The 19,407-nt window shown below is 38.3% G+C and overlaps 1 long non-coding RNA gene across 1 annotated transcript; it reads left to right on the plus strand.

Annotated features, from left to right (window-relative positions):
* Positions 1 to 1,627: 1,627 nt before the first annotated feature.
* LOC131914448 (uncharacterized) lies at positions 1,628 to 17,438 on the plus strand. Its single transcript, XR_009380137.1, has 3 exons — positions 1,628 to 1,813; positions 12,949 to 13,039; positions 17,266 to 17,438. It is a non-coding gene; the product is annotated as an uncharacterized LOC131914448 (long non-coding RNA).
* Positions 17,439 to 19,407: the final 1,969 nt, after the last annotated feature.

Below are 19,407 nucleotides of genomic sequence, written 5' to 3' on the forward strand. Positions count from 1 at the left end.
GAGTATAGAGATAGCACATTTATAAGGCTTTCTGTTCCCACATCGTGTGTTACAACATTAATTCTGATAATACTATTTCATTTTTACAAAAACAGTAAAATATTTAAAAGGTATAATTAAAAAAAACTTAGGTGGATATTAAATGGAATGATGAAATAATGTTTATATAATTTTAAAAATGAAATAAAAGGGACTGGAGTGATCACTCAGCTGTAAAGGGCTTGCCTTGCAAGAGTGAGGACCTGAGTTTGAACAATCTGGGCATAGTCATGATGGGGTTGTAAACCAGGCACTGGGCAGGAGAGGCAAAGCGATCACCTGCTGGATAAGGTCCTCAGTAGTGAGTAACCCTGTCTCAAAAGCAAAGTGAACAGCAACTGCACAGTGACAGCTGAGGCTGTCCTGTGGTTTCAACATGCCCATGCACAATGTACACACCCATGTACATTTAAACATATGCACTTACACACACAACCATAAACAAATGTGCACCCACACATACAAACACTAACATATTTTTAAGTGAAATAGAGAGTAAGAAAAATGCTCAAGCAGGTAAAGCCGGAAAGATCCTATAACAAAACCATAAACTAAGATGTGACATATCAATAATTAGAGAGGTTTAAATCTACCCCAAAAGTAAAAGTAATTCTTGGTCAGAGCGGATAAGCAAACAAAAGGCTACATAGTTGATACAAAACCACAGATACATTGAAGGTAAATGGCCAAAATCATAGACCACCCAAAAAAGAAAGCCCAGTAGTTCTAGAAATGTTTGTCAGTGTTCCAAAAAGAAATAATACCAAAACTAATGAAGGAGACAATTCAACACAAACACCTAATAATTTTAAAAAGTGATACACCTGGAAAATACAACTTCATAATTTGTTCTAAATTAAGAAATAAAATGCGCCGGGCGGTGGTGGCGCACGCCTTTAATCCCAGCACTCGGGAGGCAGAGGCAGGCGGATCTCTGTGAGTTCGAGGCCAACCTGGACTACCAAGTGAGTTCCAGGAAAGGCGCAAAGCTACACAGAGAAACCCTGTCTCAAAAAACCAAAAAAAAAAAAGAAATAAAATGCAACAAAACTAAAGAGAGTGATATACAAATCCAATAAAACAATAATACTCAAATGTATAAAATCTTACATTAACCAACAGATTTCAAAATAGTAATAAATAAAAATAACAGTAGTAATGCTACAGAAGAGTAGGGACAGTTGACATGGTAGATTGTCATTACAGAATAAATATTCTCTCCAGTAAATATGCTTTAATGTTTCACCAGCTTCCTTAGGCACTGTGCAAAATACAAGAAATGTCAAAATTTAGAAAGGTTGGTTATTTCTTTGACAAAAATGAAATTAAAGTCATAATGCATATCAGACAGATCAATATTTTAATTAAGAAATATACTATAAAACTCTGCTAATTAAAACAAACAATAGGAAAATTTTCAACCTAAAGAATCATAGAGAAAGTTGACTATGCCAGACAGAATGGCACCCTAATCTCTGAAATCTGCCTATGTGTGCTTCACACAGCAAACAGGCATTCGAGTCATATTATGACTATGGAATTTAGAACATGAAGATTGTTCTCAGTTACCTAGGTGGGTCCAGTTAAATTAGGCAAGGCTTTAAAAGAAGATTTTTTTTTTTCTAACTGGAGTCAGAGAGATGTGACAAAGTGAAGTGAAAGATTAGAAACCTGAGAAGAAGCCAGGTGGTGGTGGCTCACACCTTTAATCCCAGCTCTAAGCAGTCAGAAGCAGATGAATTTCCAAGAGTTTGAGGACAGCCTGGTCTACAAAGTGAGTTCCAGGACAGCCAGAGCTACACAGAGAATCCTTGTCTTGAAAAACAACCACAAAAAAAGAAACCAGAGAAGGATTGCAGGCACCTTAATGAACAGACCAGAACAGGGCAATATGACAGGAAGGCAGTGCCCATCAGAAAGTAAGAGGCCTGTGGCACAGCCCAGGAGAAAACAGAGGACCAGAGCTGAAACAGGGCTTCAAAGTTGTCCCAGCCTGAATGAGCTTAGAGCAGACTTCTTCCCCAGCACCTCCGGGATGAAGGAAGAATGGGGGAGAGGAAAAGAGAGAAACACTGTGTTCATAAACTGAGTTTGTTAAAATCTGCCCCCCCCAAAAAAAAAAACATCAAGCCAACATTGTTTTTGAAAGACGAGTGTGTGGATGGAATGCCGATCGATTTCATTTCATTTAATTAACATGTTTGCATCTTAGCTGAATCTGCAAATAGAATATAGTAACCTGCTAGACATTGAAATTCCCCTGACAAAACCATGGCTTATATATTTGCATATAAATGAAATTAGTGTACTTCTGAAATTAATATCAAAGTTTAAGAAACACAACCCTCAAATCTGAAATTCCAAAGCCTATTCAGTTTTTTGAAATGTTCCTCCCCGGATAAAAGCATTTCTGTCTGAGGTTGAGTCTCCTGTTGACATTAGCATGTAGCATCCGTAGCGATCTGGGCAGACAGGTTATCAAGTAAGATGTCATGTGCTAATCTGTGAAACATAAATTGTGTTTTAAGATATGAATTAGTTCAGCTTGCCAGACATTTCTCTGAGACATTTTACAACCCTCTGCTAATGAAGCATGGGTCATAATGAGGCAGATACTGTTATTTATTTCAGTATAAGACTTGATATTTTATATTTTGTAGAATGGCTGGTTAGTTAAGATAAACAGTTGTGTGAAATGAGACTTGCCCTGATATGTACGATTCCATTTAGTGTAGCTTGTGTTTACACATTGGAAATTTGAGGAAATAGCTACACCTGTTTCAGTACACAAAGAGTTAAAATCTTGCATAAGAAGCTAACATCCATTCCAATGACCAGAGCCAAGACTAAATGATGATTATGGCTAGGATGACTTGAAGTTCATACATCTGCCATGATTCATTAAGATCAAACTCTATTTCTTTTTTCCTAAAACCTCTCACCCTGAGACAGTATTGTCACAATTTTGAAATCATCGTTCTTTACCATACATTTTCTTATAGACTGTTTACCTTGTTTACATGAAGCCTTAGTCCTTAGGTTATTTAGGTAGATAAGACTTATAGATTTATAGTCACCTATGCTTGTCATCTCTATAGTTATGTTAGTTAGGTTATCCAGATTTACAGATACATAGGTCAGATGGACAGGTAATCTTCAAACACTTCCTAGACCTAGAGAATATGGCATTTAAATAACTTAGAATTCTGTTAATGTGAGACACAATTGCTCCTGTAAGCACCAATTTGATCCCAAGAGAACATTGGGCTTCTAAGACATTTCCATTTGAAAGTTTGTCTTCTTGGCACAAAATGACCTATTGGGCAAAGAACTGCCCTTGCCTCAACTGCTGACAATACGAGTGCTGTCCTTCTGGACAAGCGGGACGCAAAGAAAAGTGACTTCTAAACTTTGCCAAGACAGGGTAAGACGGCCTTTCAGAATTCCTGCTTCTGAAAATGGTCTGTCAGATACTCTAGGCCTGTAGCCAGTCTGAATGCACCAACAATGCTGAGAAACATTAGGTGACTGTCCAGGCTGCCAGATGTCTCTGTCTACTCTTGCAAGATTCCCGAAAGTTGCTTACATCCATCTTCCATTTCTCAGGTACTGTTATATTCCTTCTCAGGTCTTTGATGAGACTGAAGGCTAGCAGTTATAGTTACAACTTAGTATATATATATATATATATATATATATATATATATATATATATATATATATGTATGTATGTATTATCTTAGATAGAAGCCTAGGAGCTTCCCAATAAGTGAATTTAAAATGAGCAAACACAGAAACCAAACGGGATAGTGGTTAGGGAAGTGTGGCCGACGCAGCAATAGGGCACGGCTCTGGGAAACTCAGAGGTTGAGAATGCCACAGAGCAAAACCTTTGGCTCCACGGAGTAGACAAGGGGAAGAGGGCATCAGATTCTAGAGCAATGTTTTCTCTGAACATCTAGTGGTAACTCACGGGATGACAGCTAGCTGCTGCCTCAGAGGACACTGTAACAGCCTGAGTGGCAAAGGATCCACTCAAGAGTGGATTGTCCAAGAGCTCAAGGCAGATGATGCCTCTCCTGCAGAAAACTTAGGGATGATGAAGCAGAAACAACCAGTCAGTGAAAGAAGAGAGCTGGCCAGCTTGGTTCTAATAAACTCCAAGGCAATGATTTTGTACAGGTGCCCATGACAGCTAAAGCTGACCATCTTTGGTGATCACACTAAGGCTAGAGAGGACAAGTGTGAACTCAGCCCTGTCCCATAAAAAAAAAAAAGGTGTTTTTTTTTTCCAGAAAATTCTGTTCTATAAATTGCTACATACTAGAAAAAAAAATCTAAACATTTCCCGAGTATCGAGTTCATCCTCCTCATTAACTTCCTACTCATCATGGTACGGCCCCATTTCCTAAAATTAAGAAACCCTGAGGTGTAAATTATCTATAAATTTTAGAGTTATATTGTACTTCATAATTATTCTCCACAGAAAAATAAAAGATGCAAGGAGAATGAGAAAGTTTGTGTATTTCTAATCCTTGGAATAAAACAAATCCAATCTTTTTCCTTCTATGTGCCTGTAATGCTTCATTGGCTGAGAAGAAAGCAATTTCACTAGTGGACATTCATCCTTTGTAGACCTATAGAGACCTGTAAGGGTCATCAGACCAAAACCACATTTATCACAACTCACAACAGTGCCTGCTCCACACTCCTTCATGGGTCTCCTTAATGCACAATGCATCTCACTTTCATTGAACTGTGTTCGATGTGTTAGAACTTTGGGGAAGCTGTGTAAAATAGTAATTCATCCTAGAATCCTGGAGAAAGAAGCCTTTACTTAGTAGGAATTCATATTTCAGCCAGTTCAGTTGGGGTATCTGTACTCTGTCCTCTGTCAATATAGATGCTTTCCTCCTGTGATTGAAAGGACCATTTTCCTGTTTAAGTCATGAGCTTTTTAATATATTGTAAAAATTTTGGGAGGCTTTTCAATAATAACTATTGCTCAGCAAAAACACCAACTTTAGTTTTGTTTGGTTTATTTGGTTGTTTGGTTTGCTTTTGTTTGGTTTTATTGATTGATTGATTGGTTTTTCAAGATAGGCCTGATCTGTTTGGGAGGCATCCAGGCAGTGGCACCGGGTCCTGTGCTCACTGCATGAGTCAGCTGTTTGAAACCTGGGGCCTATGCAGGGTCCCTTGGCTCGGCCTGGGAGGAGGGGACTGGACCTACCTGGACTGAGTCCACCAGGTTGATCTCAGTCTGTGGGGAAGGCTTTGCCCTGGAGGAGATTGGAATGGGGGGCGGGCTGGGGGGAAGGTGACGGGGGGAGGGGGGAGAACAAGGGAATCTGTGGCTGATATGTAGAACTGAATTGTATTGCAAAATAAAAATTAAAAAAAAAAAAAAGATAGGGTTTCTCTGTGTTAACAGCCTTGGCTGTCCTAGAGCTTGCTTTATAGACCAGGCTGACCTCAAACTCACAGAGAATCATCTGCCCCTGCCTCCCAAGTGCTGGGATTAAAGGCATGTGCCACCACCACCCGGCTTGTGTGTTTTGTTTTGTTTTTTCAACAAATTACTTACATATTCAGGTCATTATTTTTCCTCACCTGAAAAGCAGTAACATTAAACTGGAATTTCTCCAGGTAGGTTTTATGGATTCTGGCCAGTCCTGTGTAGTGGATAACACTGTCTGAATTTTATAAAGGATTTATCATTTACAAAGGCCTATTAGAGAGGATGAAAGGTAGTTCCCAGCCAGAAGCTCATACTCTAGTCCCCTCCTGTCAGAATCAGGATTCTTGCACACGTGAGTTTGCCCTTGCACACGTGAGTTCACCCTCAATCCTCGACCTGTGGTCTACAGCAAGGATGTGGCTTAAGTTTCATCAGCAGGAAGGAAGGTGGGCTGTGTACCAGCAAGTCAGTGAATTACAAAACGATGTTTAGAAAGAGTGCTGCCAACTTAAGATGTGGAAGAAGCAACAGGCTTCATATCTGAGATACTAATCAGTGAACTTTGCTGATTAGTAAAGGAAGCCCAGCTTAGAGTAAACACTGGAAAAGCCGGGGTTGTCAATCATGCAGGCCTATTTTCTTCAAAGGCAGGAAATGAAGGAATGATATCTGGTTACCTGGAATGCCAGTAAAAGTGGTCAAGGAACCTGGTGGTCTTTTGCTATTCCATTAGGAGTCATCCTCACATGAATCTGACTAATATCCTGAAAATTGTATCTGTCCTATCCTAGGCTGTGTCTCTCAGCGAATAGAACTCCACCAATAGAATCGATCCTATACTTAATGACAGATCCTTCCTTTAGGCCCTATCCCTGAGCTCTGTTTATCAGCCAATAGAACACATTATAAAGGCCACACATACTTTGCTACCTTGCTAGGGAGTTTCTATGGAGCTATGCCTAAAGCTTTGTTGTGCTAATTGTTATGTGGAAATCTTTTTCCAGTTTTTACTATGCTTAAATAGGTAAGACAACTAAACCATGAGGTCAAGCTTTGGAAGTTTTTTGACCCAATACCTGCAAAGATGGTACTAACTCCTTTCGTTCTTCACCTTGCACAGATGTCTCCCCACCTGCTGTGATGTTTACAGGGGACAGTTCATGGTCTATTTCTAAGAAGTACTGGCCTCTTTGTAAGATGTTACTGTCTGGAATATGTGACTGAAGTTCAACTCAAATCTTATAAGGGACTGAAGAAATGAAAAATTCAAGTGCTGTGTGTTATTAAGCAATGGATGGCCACATTATTTTTCTACCTTTTTTTTTGGATACACTTTTCTGAAGGAAAAGAACTATAATTCTTTCTTTTGAAGTTGTATGGGGAAAAAAGAAAACCATGCTAAAAATTATGGGCAGCTCAGTGTGTAGGCAATGCAGCCGTCAGTGCTTTAGTTAATGTATGGTTTGTTTTGCAAAGAGTTTTGAACATTTAAAAGGAATGCTGGTGAATTCCTAAATGCTATGTTTGCTGTAGCAAGAAGCTCAGAGTAATCATTACCTCCAGCTGTGATTTCCGTCTTCCTCTGCTGCTCCCCATGTGCACTTGTTTTAAAGTTGACAGATACTCTACATTTTTAGCCTTCCTGACAATAATTATGCATTTGGTGAGCAGCAACCATTCTGCTTAGGTGCATTTAGTTCCAGCTCAGTCCCAATTATGTGATCATAAAGCACTTCAAGAGGTAGCACAAAGTCAAGCGTTTCAACAATAAAAAGTAGCATTTAAATGAAAAAGAGAAAAGTTATTTTGAGTAAAATAGAAGACGGAGCATGTCTTTTTACAGAGGTTCTTGTTAATATAATAAATTGCCTTGGAACAAATTATTGAAAACCATTTTATGAAATTGCCATTAGAAAATACATATTGTATATAGAATAATCCATGCTAGACATTAAAATCTTTGGAAAATTAAAACATTTTGGCAATACTGTCCCCAAATAAGGCTACTACCTGGTAACTCCAAGGAGGATTTTTTCTCTTCAGGATCTCTGAATGTGAATTGTCACATTGTAAGACAATCAATGTGTCTTTTATACAATTTTCATTTAGAAATCAAACACAATTCATTTAAAGTTGTGTCTAAATTGTATTACCCTTAAATGTATGAAGGCAATGACAGTAGATTGGCACGTAAAATTTTTAGAGATGAATGAATAAAGCAAATGAAGTGTAGATGTATCCGTTGGGATTGGTCTCCACAACTCTGCATTTTGACTGATTGATTGTAGTTTTCTGTAGTTGTCCTACCCCTGCCTTGTTAAAAAAGAAAGTTTCCTCGATGAGGGGTGTGAAGGTTACACTTATCTGTGGCTAAAGGACAAATATTCAAAATTTAGTTAGAGATTACACCAGTTTAGTAAAGTGGTGGTTGTAGATTCTCCTCCTAGATCCAGGAGTTCACTAGCACTAAGTAGTTAGCTAACAACCCAGTATGAGGCATGATTTCCCTATTGTTGAGTGAGTCTTCAGTCCAATTAGAGAGTTTGGGTTACCACCGAGGTATGAGTGCCACTACTGTACCCTTCGGATTAATATGTCACACTGGTCTTTGTTGTGGTTCACAGGCATCATAGCTGGGCAGGACTGCTCATTGCTTGCCTCCTTTGAAAGTTTGAATGGCTCCTTCTGGTACTGTGAAAACTAGTCCTCACCTTCTGGTACTGTGAAAACTAGTCCTCAGGGAGGAGATGTTCAGGTCAGTTCCAGGTCAGGACGCTCTGCACCCTGCATCTGAAGAGAACCAGAGGATCAGGGAATTGGCTATAAGATGTCTCCTAGTAATGTCAGAATCTACACCTTTGAAGCCTCACCAACATAACTGTCTAAACATGAGCTAAACAAGGACAACAATAGACATATTGAAGTGGATGGGAGAAAGCCTGCAAGGCCTCAACCCTACACAAAGAACAGGCAACCAAAGAATGCTCAGAGTAGGAGAAACCGTCTTAGCCAGGGAAGCACACACCAATTATTTGCCCAATTCCAAATGGTCAGTCATGAAAACGTTCACAGAGTAGCATTATACAAACTGGGAAAGTTGTATTTAAGAAGACATGTGTTTACACATACACATATATTCATGAAACAACAATTAATGAAAAATAGGCCATGAATTTGAAAGAGCACAAGGAAGGCTATATAGGGAAGTTGAAGAGAGGAAAGAAAAGGGGGAAAGATGTAATTACAGTATAATTGCAAATAAAGCAAAAGGAGAATGAGTTTTATATACACAATGGAATTTTATTCCACTGTAATAAAAATTATTGCAGCCACAGGAAAATAGGAGAAGTTAGATATTATATTAGAGAAATGATCTAGACTCAGAAAAACAAATATCAAATGTTTTCTCTCATATGGAATCTAGATTAAAGATTATATACAAGGGCTAGAAAGTTCACTCAACAGTTAAGAGCACTTGTTGCTCTTGTAGAGACCCAGATTCAATTGCCAGCACACACATGGTGGCTCACAACCATCCAAAACTTGAGTTTTGAGAAATTTTATACCATATTTTGAACACTATAAGCACCATGAAATGTTCATGGTACACACACATATGTGTGGTCATACAATAAAATAAAATAAATGAATCTAAACCTTTTAAATTGTATATGTAAATGTGTCTGATATTTATATAGGACATGAAAATAAAAGGGGGATTATGAGAGGGGAGAAAGTATAATTACTTGAGGGAGGGAAGGGGACCAGTAAATGGGGAAGAGGTAATAGGAAAGAATATTTGGAAAGGCAAATAAGAACAAACTACACAGAATCGAGCTCATATGCACTAGCTCCATACTCCCAGGCCATACACTGAGACACAAAACAAATATTATCCAATTCAGAAAAAAGTAAATAGCTCTGTGTGCTCAAACTGACTACAATGTAAAAAAGCTTAAAGTCAATAGCAAACTAATCTCTAGTAATTACAGTCTCATAAAGAATAAATAGTACTTTAATTACTTGTATTACTTAACTTTTCTATTGATGTAACAAAACACTATGACCAAGGAAAATTATAAAAGGAAACATTTGATTTAGTTTATGGTTTCAGAAGGTTAAAGTCTATGGTGAGGGGGTTAAGATATGGTGGCAAGAACAGCTGAGAGCTCACATCTTGATCCTCAAGGAGGGAAGAGAGAAAGCACACTGGGAAAAGATAGCACTTTTGAAACCTCAAAGTCTGTTCCCAGTGACACATCTTCTTCAACAAGGCCATACCTCCTTATCTTTCCCAAATAGTGCCACCAATGGAGGACCATGTATTCAAACATGGGCCTGGGGGAGTCATTATCAACCATACCACCACATTCTACTCCCTGGCCCCTATTCGTTCCTAGCAATGTCAAAATGTAAAATGCATTTGATCCAACTTCAAAACTCACCATATTCTTTCAGTCTCTACTATTTTTTAAAACCCCAAAGTTCAAAATCTTTTCTGAGACTCAAGACAATCTCTAAACTGAAAGCCCTTATAAAATAAAAAAAAAATCAAATTACACACTCCCAACATACAATAGCAGAGAATCAGGGGATATTGAGAAAATATTGGACCAAAGCAGACCATAACCCATCAGGGCAGACTCCAAATCCTGTAGCTCCCTGTCTGATGTCAGAAGGCTTTGATGGCTCTGACCCTCTGGATTTGCTGCCTCTAACATACTTCTTGCTCTTGGGCTGGTTCTACCTCTTGTCCCCAGCTCTCTTTGGTATATATCCCATGACTCTGGACTCTCCAACATTTGGGGAGCTCCAAAACAATCCAGTCTTGACCTTCATAAGTTCATACAACAGCCTTTCAGGGCCTCCATACAAATGTTCCCCTGCCACACACCTAACTTTAGCTGCTCTCTTAAAGGGTGGAAGAAGATTCCATGACCCTTTTACTCATGTATACTTCATGATTTTAAAACCAGAACCGCATGGACAACACTGCTAAGCTTGTCTGCCAGTGAAGTGATACACATTTATAGCAACTTTGATTTGTTTGTTTTTGTTTGTTTGTTCGTTTGTTTGTTTTATTTCTAGTAGCAGAAAATTCCTTAGGGATTTGATAATAAAAGCTGCACCCATGAAATCTCAATCAAGATCTTCACAACGACAAAATCAGTTTACATGCCTGCATTGACTAGGGAAATAAGGCCCTACTCCTGGATGAATTAAAATAGGCAATTTATGGATGCTCACAGTCTTCTCTAGGAACGATCCCCTGACTGGTTATTCAAACCCAAGTGGTCAGCTCTAAACACATACATAAGAACAGTACTAAATGGACTCAGCAGGTTGAATTTGTACATAGGTGGGGTGTGTGTGTGTGTGTGTGTGTGTGTGTGTGTGTGTGTGTGATGTTATGTAATAAATAATAATGAACTGTATGTCTTGTCTGATGCTGAAAACACAGATTACTATCACCTGCTGGAAGTTAGTAGAAGCCAGGGAAGATTTCTTTCCTAATACCTATGAGATCAGAGACTTGATTTCAGATACCAAGCCTCCAAAAATATGAGAGCCTTGAGGAAACATATATACAAAGTCCTTCCAGCCTCATTCTCTATCTAGGGTTTGTCTTATGCCAGACAGAAGTCTGCACCTTCACTTTGCCATTCTCCTATAAAGGCTAGAGCCCTTCTCCAAGAGTGAACTAGTATGCTGATATTTTTTGCTGAATTCACCAGGGACAGGAACAATGTCTCATGCATCTTTGTGCCATTAGGACCAGATACAGTTAAGCACTTGGGCAGGACTCAGGCTACCTATGGAAACAACTTCCTCTCTGCCTCTCTTTATTACCTAGCATGTGGTAATTTTGTCATTGGAAAAAGCCTCATTTACTTTTGTATAGAGCCCAATCCAATGTTCGTTTCAAAGTTAAACTGTGGAGTGCTATACCATAAATAGGACATCTACATCACATTGCAGAAGATGAAATCGTTCCATCGAAAACCTGTATGAGTTTGAGGTAGTGGACATCTGCAGTGAAATGTAATTTGTCCAGCATGACAGGGCCATTGTACATATGCACGCACAGCGGACTGCATGCAGAAGACCCACATAAGATCAAGCTATCCAAATCCTCAGCATGCACTGGGAAGACACTTAGCAAGCTCTACTACTAACAGAAAAGCTATTGGCATTTGAAGGCTGCTGAAGGAGAAAGTCCCTTTAGTGTTGATTGTATAAATACGTGTTTAGTGCTGATTACTTGGGACTGGTTAACCAATCAGGAGGCTCATCCTGAGAAAAGACTGATTCTCCCTCTGTCAACAGTCATAAATTACCTGTAGCTCTTCATTTAGGTGTGGTCACCCATAAGATTTTTCCCATAGGCACATTCATTTGTCAACTGGTCTTGTCATTGTTCTGATCTTTTAAGGCAACCATATTCTTGAGATTTTATGGGTGTAGCTTCTTTGTCATGTATATATGAATAATAATTCATGGAAAGAAGCTGTGTCTACAGAGACAGATTGGCTTATTAGAATTTCAGTACTGTGGATAGAATGGAATGCTGCAGGCATAAAGGCTGATTACTTATCTTGGCCTAGTTCTAGCCCTCTGGAATACCATTCCTTGCCCACTTCTGTGTCTGAACTAATATTTTCTGACTAACAGATAAAAACCTTTTGCAATCTATTAATTTAGCAGACCACTAGCTTCTACCAACTCCAAAGCTAAGAATGTCATCAAATAGTACGTTGGGCCTATAAGAAAGCTTCCCCCATTGTGTTTACCTACCTCTCTGATGTACCTACCAATAGATTTTAAACTTGCCTTTATTGATGACTTCTTTTGTTCTGTAAAACTGGAAAACTTTATGAAACAGCTTCCACATTGAATATGGAATTTGTGGTAACCAAATTTGTGTTCCCTGGCCAATGGCCACTCAAAATGACTTCAGAATAAGTTATATCTTATTATATTATATATGTAATATTATATATAATATGTCTCTTAAAGGTTAAAATGAGAGCTGTAGTTTTTACATTGACATATCAAAGACAATATCTCATAGTAGGTGTCCTGTTTTTCTGTTTCTTAAAGTATCTCTAACCTTTCTCCTGCCATGTTCCCTCATACTCATAAAAACTCTTATCAAAAATGTAGTAAAAGTAAGGAAATAATTATTAATTTGACTAGCTATACTGAATTCACTAAAATAAAAATTCAAAAGAAATTTGACTGTATTTCATGGACAGCTAACTTGGATTTCAATCAAGCAAATTTTATGAAACAAATTTTGTTTCTGAAAAAAAAAAGCTTAGAAATTCAAAGTAATAATGATATCTTAGCAGCTCAAAAGTATTCCGGAATTTTACGGGAATAAATGTGGCTTTCAATTTAGCATTTCTACTAACCACAGAATACATGCTTTTGATGTTTAATATTAGGAATTAAGTCTGAACTTAGTGGAGAGAAACTGCCTCCTTTGCCATATTCGTGTTGGATAGAGAGGACATGAACTTGTCACCAGCTCTCTTGGTAAGTGAACTTAACAATAAAACATATTATCTGGTCATGAAACTGCAACAAATACGAAGAATGTGGAACCTCTGTGTCAGGAAGTTTGTCATTTACAGGCACCATTCTAACCACAAAACAGTGGAATCTTCCTCTCTTCGGCCCCTTCCCAGTGGCTATGGGAAATTGTACAACAGAAAAATAGTGAGAGAACCCCACAGGAGATTAAACCTGAACAATCATTACAGACACTGGCTAACACAAGCAAGTACATTCTTCCTAACTACTCTTGATCCCTATGCTTGATCTCGTTGAATGAACAATTCCTATCTCTTTTTATTAGACTTTCAAGTGTATATAACTGCTCTAGAATGTGTTTATGGTTGACCTATGATCCCTACTGGATGCAACAGATGGCATTTGCTTATTGATCCCATTGTTTCTCTCTGAGGATCTGGTAGATTTCCCCAGGAAATTCTTGACAAAGAATGGTCACAATTTATAGCATTTTTAAATAAATTATCTTCTACAGTTCTTATGCTATGAATTGGGATAGTCTGGACTAATTAGAAAATTAATTTACACATAACACATGAAATACCAGAGTTGATAACCAACAACAGTGAGAAAATTACTTAGAGAGAGATAAAACTCTATCAACATTTTCCAAGTACATGAAATCAGTTTCACAATGGATACTGTTATTTAAACATCCACTCACATTTAGAGCTATAGATTTTATGATTTCTATTGTTGATTCCATGTAATAGACACCTGACAGGTGCTGGGAATGTAACTCAGTGCTAGACATTTACTATCATGAATGAAACTCCAGAGTTCCATCTCTGGTACCACCAAGTAAACAAACCAAAGCAAAACAGAAATTCAAGCAAACTGAAGGCACTTCTGTAGGGTTTCATTTATCCAGTGCACCAAAAGTTACCGAGAGGTTAGTTAGGAACAATACTTGGCAGATTCAGTTAGTTACTATGAATAACTCTCAGAATGAAGAATGCACACTCATTCTGCCTCCAGTCTACACATGTGCTACTAAAAGATACTTCATGGTCCTCAGGAACCAATTCAAGAATTCCTCAATGGCACCTAATTAGCCTTTTAAGGAAGTGGATCACAGTGATAGCTTTGGTCAATAAAACAAGTCCCACAGTAAATTCAGGAAGCACTGCCTAGAAGGGATGAATGCTTCCTAAAAACCATCACATTGATCTTCTTAATAGTGTAACTTCTCTCTCCCTTTAGAATATTTTGACCCTTCCTTTCTATATGTAATTGCATAAGTTAATACCATGAAAATTCACCTCTAGAAAAAAATCCTATTGGCGTGCTCTCCAGCAGTGAACTCTAATCATTGGGAGAGAAGAGAACAGCCAGGGCAATAACAGTGTCCACATTTTAAACGGGAGCTGCTGTTTGCTTTTGCATTTAGTACAGAAGGGGGGAAAATTAAAAGGAACCTTTTCAAAAGACTTATTGGGACACAAAAGAAAAGCTAAAGGAAAAGAAGAAAACCCAACAGAGAAAAAAATTAAACAACCCAAGGCTAGGCTGGTGAAAAGCAAGGGTCATTTTGTTCAATTCCTTGAGTATATTCTAAACAGGAATCTATTCACAATGAAAGAGACAATACAGCTTTGAATAAAGACCCTTTCAGCCTACGACAGCATATCAAATAAGGAAGCATCTATTCATACAATACAATGATTTCTCAAAAAATTTACTGATAATTGTACAACTTTTTCCTACCCTGCCCCTCCCCCCCACACACACACATGCACAGGGAGCAGGAGAAGGAGCCACTTCTGCAGAAGAAAGGCTGTTCTAAAGATGTTGTGCTCTTTCTCCTTCCTCACTGACTTCCTCATCTCAATCCCTCTGAAAGGGGTAAGCAGGGAGACAAAGGCCCTGCTAGAAAGCTCCAGCCTTAGGGACGCTCTCTTTGCATGCTTACCTCTTTGTCTCAGGCAATTGTGCAGGGATCATGTATTGATTATACATCATGCATTAGGCTAGCTGCTGGAGCTGGAGTAAATAATGAGCATAATACAGTTCCTCTCTTCAAGGAAATCATTATCCAGAGGTAAGAGAAATCTGTAGTAAAGCACACTAAATTCTCCCCTCTGAATATTATAGTCTGTGATGGTAAGTGGAATGCTGAGAATGGCTATAATCAGAAAACACATAAAAGATATACACAAGAAGGGCAGGTAGAGTAAGGTAGGGTAGACATAAAATTATTTGATATAGTTTTAGATAGGACTTGGGTTAAGACACATGACTGCCACCTGCCTCTCTAGGCCTCCTGCATACCTCACATTAAGCCTCTACACATAGGCCCCAGGTCAGACAGATAATTTTTGAGTCTTCAGGCAATTTTCCAAAATAAGCAGGTAAAACCACTTGTGGGACAATTAGAATATGCAAGATATCTGTCAGACAGTGTCCAGGTACTTCCCATCACCTGAAAGTAGTATTTCAGACTATAAAATTGGAAGATTCATCTGAGATCTTAGGAAGACTGGAAGTCACGGCAATGTAGGAGGTGACATTAACAAATACATATTCAGGAGAAATTGACAAGTAAAGTAATTGAAAAGTACATTTTAAGTATATTCACATTTAGAATGCTTAAATGTATGGCAATTTAGGATGATGAGTTGTAAGAAGAATGTCTATGGTGAAAGGTTGCCATACTAGTCACATGCACCTGGAGGGAGGAGTGGGTAATGATTTAAAGGGATCACAGGCTATACTGAAGTCATGAGAGAACCAGTGTCTGCCATCCCCCGGGGGCTGTTGTGTACAGGAAGCCGCTCTAGTGGTAGGAAGAATAGGAATTACTTCTGCACTGATACTCTACTGCATTCTGAAGTTTGAATGGGCACAGTGCCCATGGAGTTCCTCCTCACCAGATAGGGATCTTACAGAATGGAAGAGCAGCTTGGACTACTGGAAGTTATGAAGAGGACTGCCAGAGAGAACTACCTGGAAGGTACTTGAACTCCAGCAGAGTGGATCAGGTAGCAGACTCTCTAGCACCCAAACTTAGGTCCAAGAAGAAAGAGGGGAAAAGAACGTTAGACACATCAAGAGAAGTGCCACAGTGTGGGGTGCTCAAAACTCACGCATTTTCTTACTAACAGTTACCACAAGCTCAAGACGTGTGATGCCATCATTTAACATTCCAATCAACCTGTCTTCTTTCCTCAGCCCTCAGTATCAGAAAATCAGCACAGCAAAACAATCCCCATATTTGATCCACTATGTAAACCAGAGTATGGTGGCACAAGCCTCTAGTCCCAGGAATTAGGAGATAGAGGTAGGAGAACTGCAAGTTTGAGGATATCATTGGTGACATAGAGAGTTTGAGGCTACATGAGACCTTGTCTAAAATAATAGAAAAACAAATGGGAGGGGGAGGAGCAGGAACAGGAAGAGGAAGAAGAGAAGAGAAAGGAGGAGAGAGGAGGGGAGAAGAAGGAGGAGGAAGGAAAGAAAAAGAAGAAATAAAATATTATGCAAAGGCAGTGCTGGGAAAATTGTCAAAACTTAGGAACCATCACAGCAGGATGACCACATGGCTTCTCAGCATCAAAACTGGAACACTGACAGACTAAACCTAGGGATGAATCATTATTTCATTTATTATCTCTGTGGATTAGTCCCAAACTTTAGCATATGACAATCATTCATATGGTTTTGTCTAAGAGTGAAACAACCCCCAAAGATGTAATTTTTAAAAAGCAATTACTTATGAAGTTAGCTTCCTTTTCTTCAAGCATTTTCAAACCAGTTTGGTTACCCCATAGTTTTCCTCACTTCTTCTTCATACATGCACACACACACACACACACACACACACACAAATATACTCATACACATACAAATAAACTTTTCCTTATTTCCTCATTAAATATAATCTTTTCTTCATTGATCCTTATATCAATTTTTGGGGTAAGTACTTCTTTTCAGACAGGGTCTCACTATCTAGCCTTTGCCAGCCTTGAATTCGGTATATAGACAAAGCTGACTTCAAACTTAGGTCAATCCTTTGTCTTGGGCTCTCAGTGCTGACATTTCAAAGCATGAGCAACCATACCCAACTATTATATATTTAAGCTTTTAACCTGTAATTTCTGTATAAAGGTACAGGAATTGTGATTTAAACTGATTTTAAAATACTTTGATAAATATATAACCTTTTTCTTTCTTTCTTTGACAATCAACAGCCTGCAACAGAACCCCAGCCAAGGAAGAAGAGAGAACAAAATTCAGCTCCAAACACTCACCAGTGTGGGGTGACTTGTATTTCTGAATTCTGAAGAACTGTTAAGGATATAAAGTGACTCGAAAGTTTCAGTTGCAGGAGAGGGATCATACGTGTCATTTATCTATAACAAAATTATCTTTTGGTGTGATTAATGAATTTTCTCTACAATAAAACATCTTAAAAATAAAGAGATGAGAGAATATTTTTAGAAAGACAAAATCAAAGCAAAACAGTATTTTTGATAAATTTGTGACATCCATCTTTTTGGCCCATTTGTGACAGAGGTTTTATTTATCCTGCTAGGAAGAAAAATGATGGACATGTATGTCCATGTTCTCAGCATGCATAGGAGGTCTGAATTTTACTGTGAAGAAAAGATTTTCCATAAATGATTGAGGTTTTTTTTAAACAAATAGACAAATAGATAAACTATAGACTGTTAAATAATAGATGATATAGAAGTAGAGATTTGTATAGAAATATATATACACAACTTCACAAGCAGAGCATATGGTAGGAAGCATTAGAGTAGATGTTGTTGAAACATAAAAAGCAAGCTTTGAAAGTAATAATTTTATCAGGATGATTTCATTTGAGCTCAACTTTATCTAAGTGATATCAATAATGCATTTTTCTTGAGCAATTATGAAAGCAGATGGAATCTTATTATAGATTTTTTCTCATAGCAACAGTGAGATCAGCTACAACCAAAGTTGAGATGACCTATAAAACCTGGCACAGCTCCTGCTATTCAAGATGTTAACATTTTAATATACCCCACACAGAAATTCAGATGAAATAAAATGAAATGCAGAACTACAAAGAAATAAATGATACTTGTTAAAAACACCCTACCATTAAATATAACCTTTGAACATGATACAAAAAAAAGATAATACAATAATAGTTCCACAGAAGAACTTCCTCATGTGCATTTTACATTCCACAAAAGGAAAGAGTAGAATCCCAGGAACTGAGTCAGAAAATTTAGGTCGGGGGTTGGCAAGATGGCTCATCAAGTAAAGGAAGGCAGTAGATACCAAGGATGATAACCTGAGTTTGATCTCTGTAACTCATATGGCAGAAGGAAAGACCTGACTCCTACAAATTGTCATCTGAACTTCTCATGGCATGTGCATGCTCACACACATGCTCAAAAAACAAATAAAATGTAAAAAGATAAGAGAAAGAAGAAAAATGATTTAAAAAGAACCTTGGGATCAGAAGATCTATGCAGTCAGCTATGAAGCCCCTGTTTAGCCTGTAGAAATTTGGAGATAAACATCACTCTAGTTGTTTATCTTCACTGAATCCCAAGCCCCCTTAGCACCTGCGTATTGCAAAGAACTTACATACTTAAAATTCTGTGCTACTGTTAGTGAATATCAAATTTTGCTTTTTCAGACACATCTTTATCATCTGGGAAAAGAAGTATCAGAATAATATTGCTGTGAAATGATCTTTTTGTACACTGCAAAGATGTGTCTTTGCTAAGGCACCTTATGATTGGTTTAATAAAGAGCTAAATGGCCAACAGGTAGGCAGGGGCGTATAGGTGGGATTTCCAGGCATAGAGAAGACTCTGGGAAAAAGAGAGGCAGAGAAGCCAGCCAGATGCAGAACAAGTCAGACACACAGAATGGGATACAGGTAAAAGCCATGTGGTAGAACACAGACTAATATAAATTGGTTAATTTAAGTTATAAGAGCTAGTGAGATAATCCTACGTTATATGCCAAGCTTTCATAATTAATAAGAAGTCTCCATGTTGTTATTTGGGAGCTGGCTGATAGGACAGAAAAAGACTCATTACATATGGCACCCAACTTGGGGCACATATTTTCATATAGAGCCTGAAAAAATCTTAAATAAAAAAAAAAGACATGACTTCCTAGTAACCCAGTGTTTACAGCTTATAGAGGTATGGCTGCTGTGTAGTGAGCAGGCATGCTAAATAAAAACAGTGTGGGCTCAGTGAATTCCCAGAACTGGGTCAGGTAAATGCTGCTCCCAGCCAGGGCCACAGACCTAAGGCTCAGTTCTCACGAACCTGAGGAGTACAGAGCTAGCCACCAGTGCAGTTATGTGTGGCAGGTTTAAG

The sequence above is a fragment of the Peromyscus eremicus genome, chromosome 7 (assembly GCF_949786415.1).
Source record: "Peromyscus eremicus chromosome 7, PerEre_H2_v1, whole genome shotgun sequence".
NCBI lineage: Eukaryota > Metazoa > Chordata > Mammalia > Rodentia > Cricetidae > Peromyscus > Peromyscus eremicus.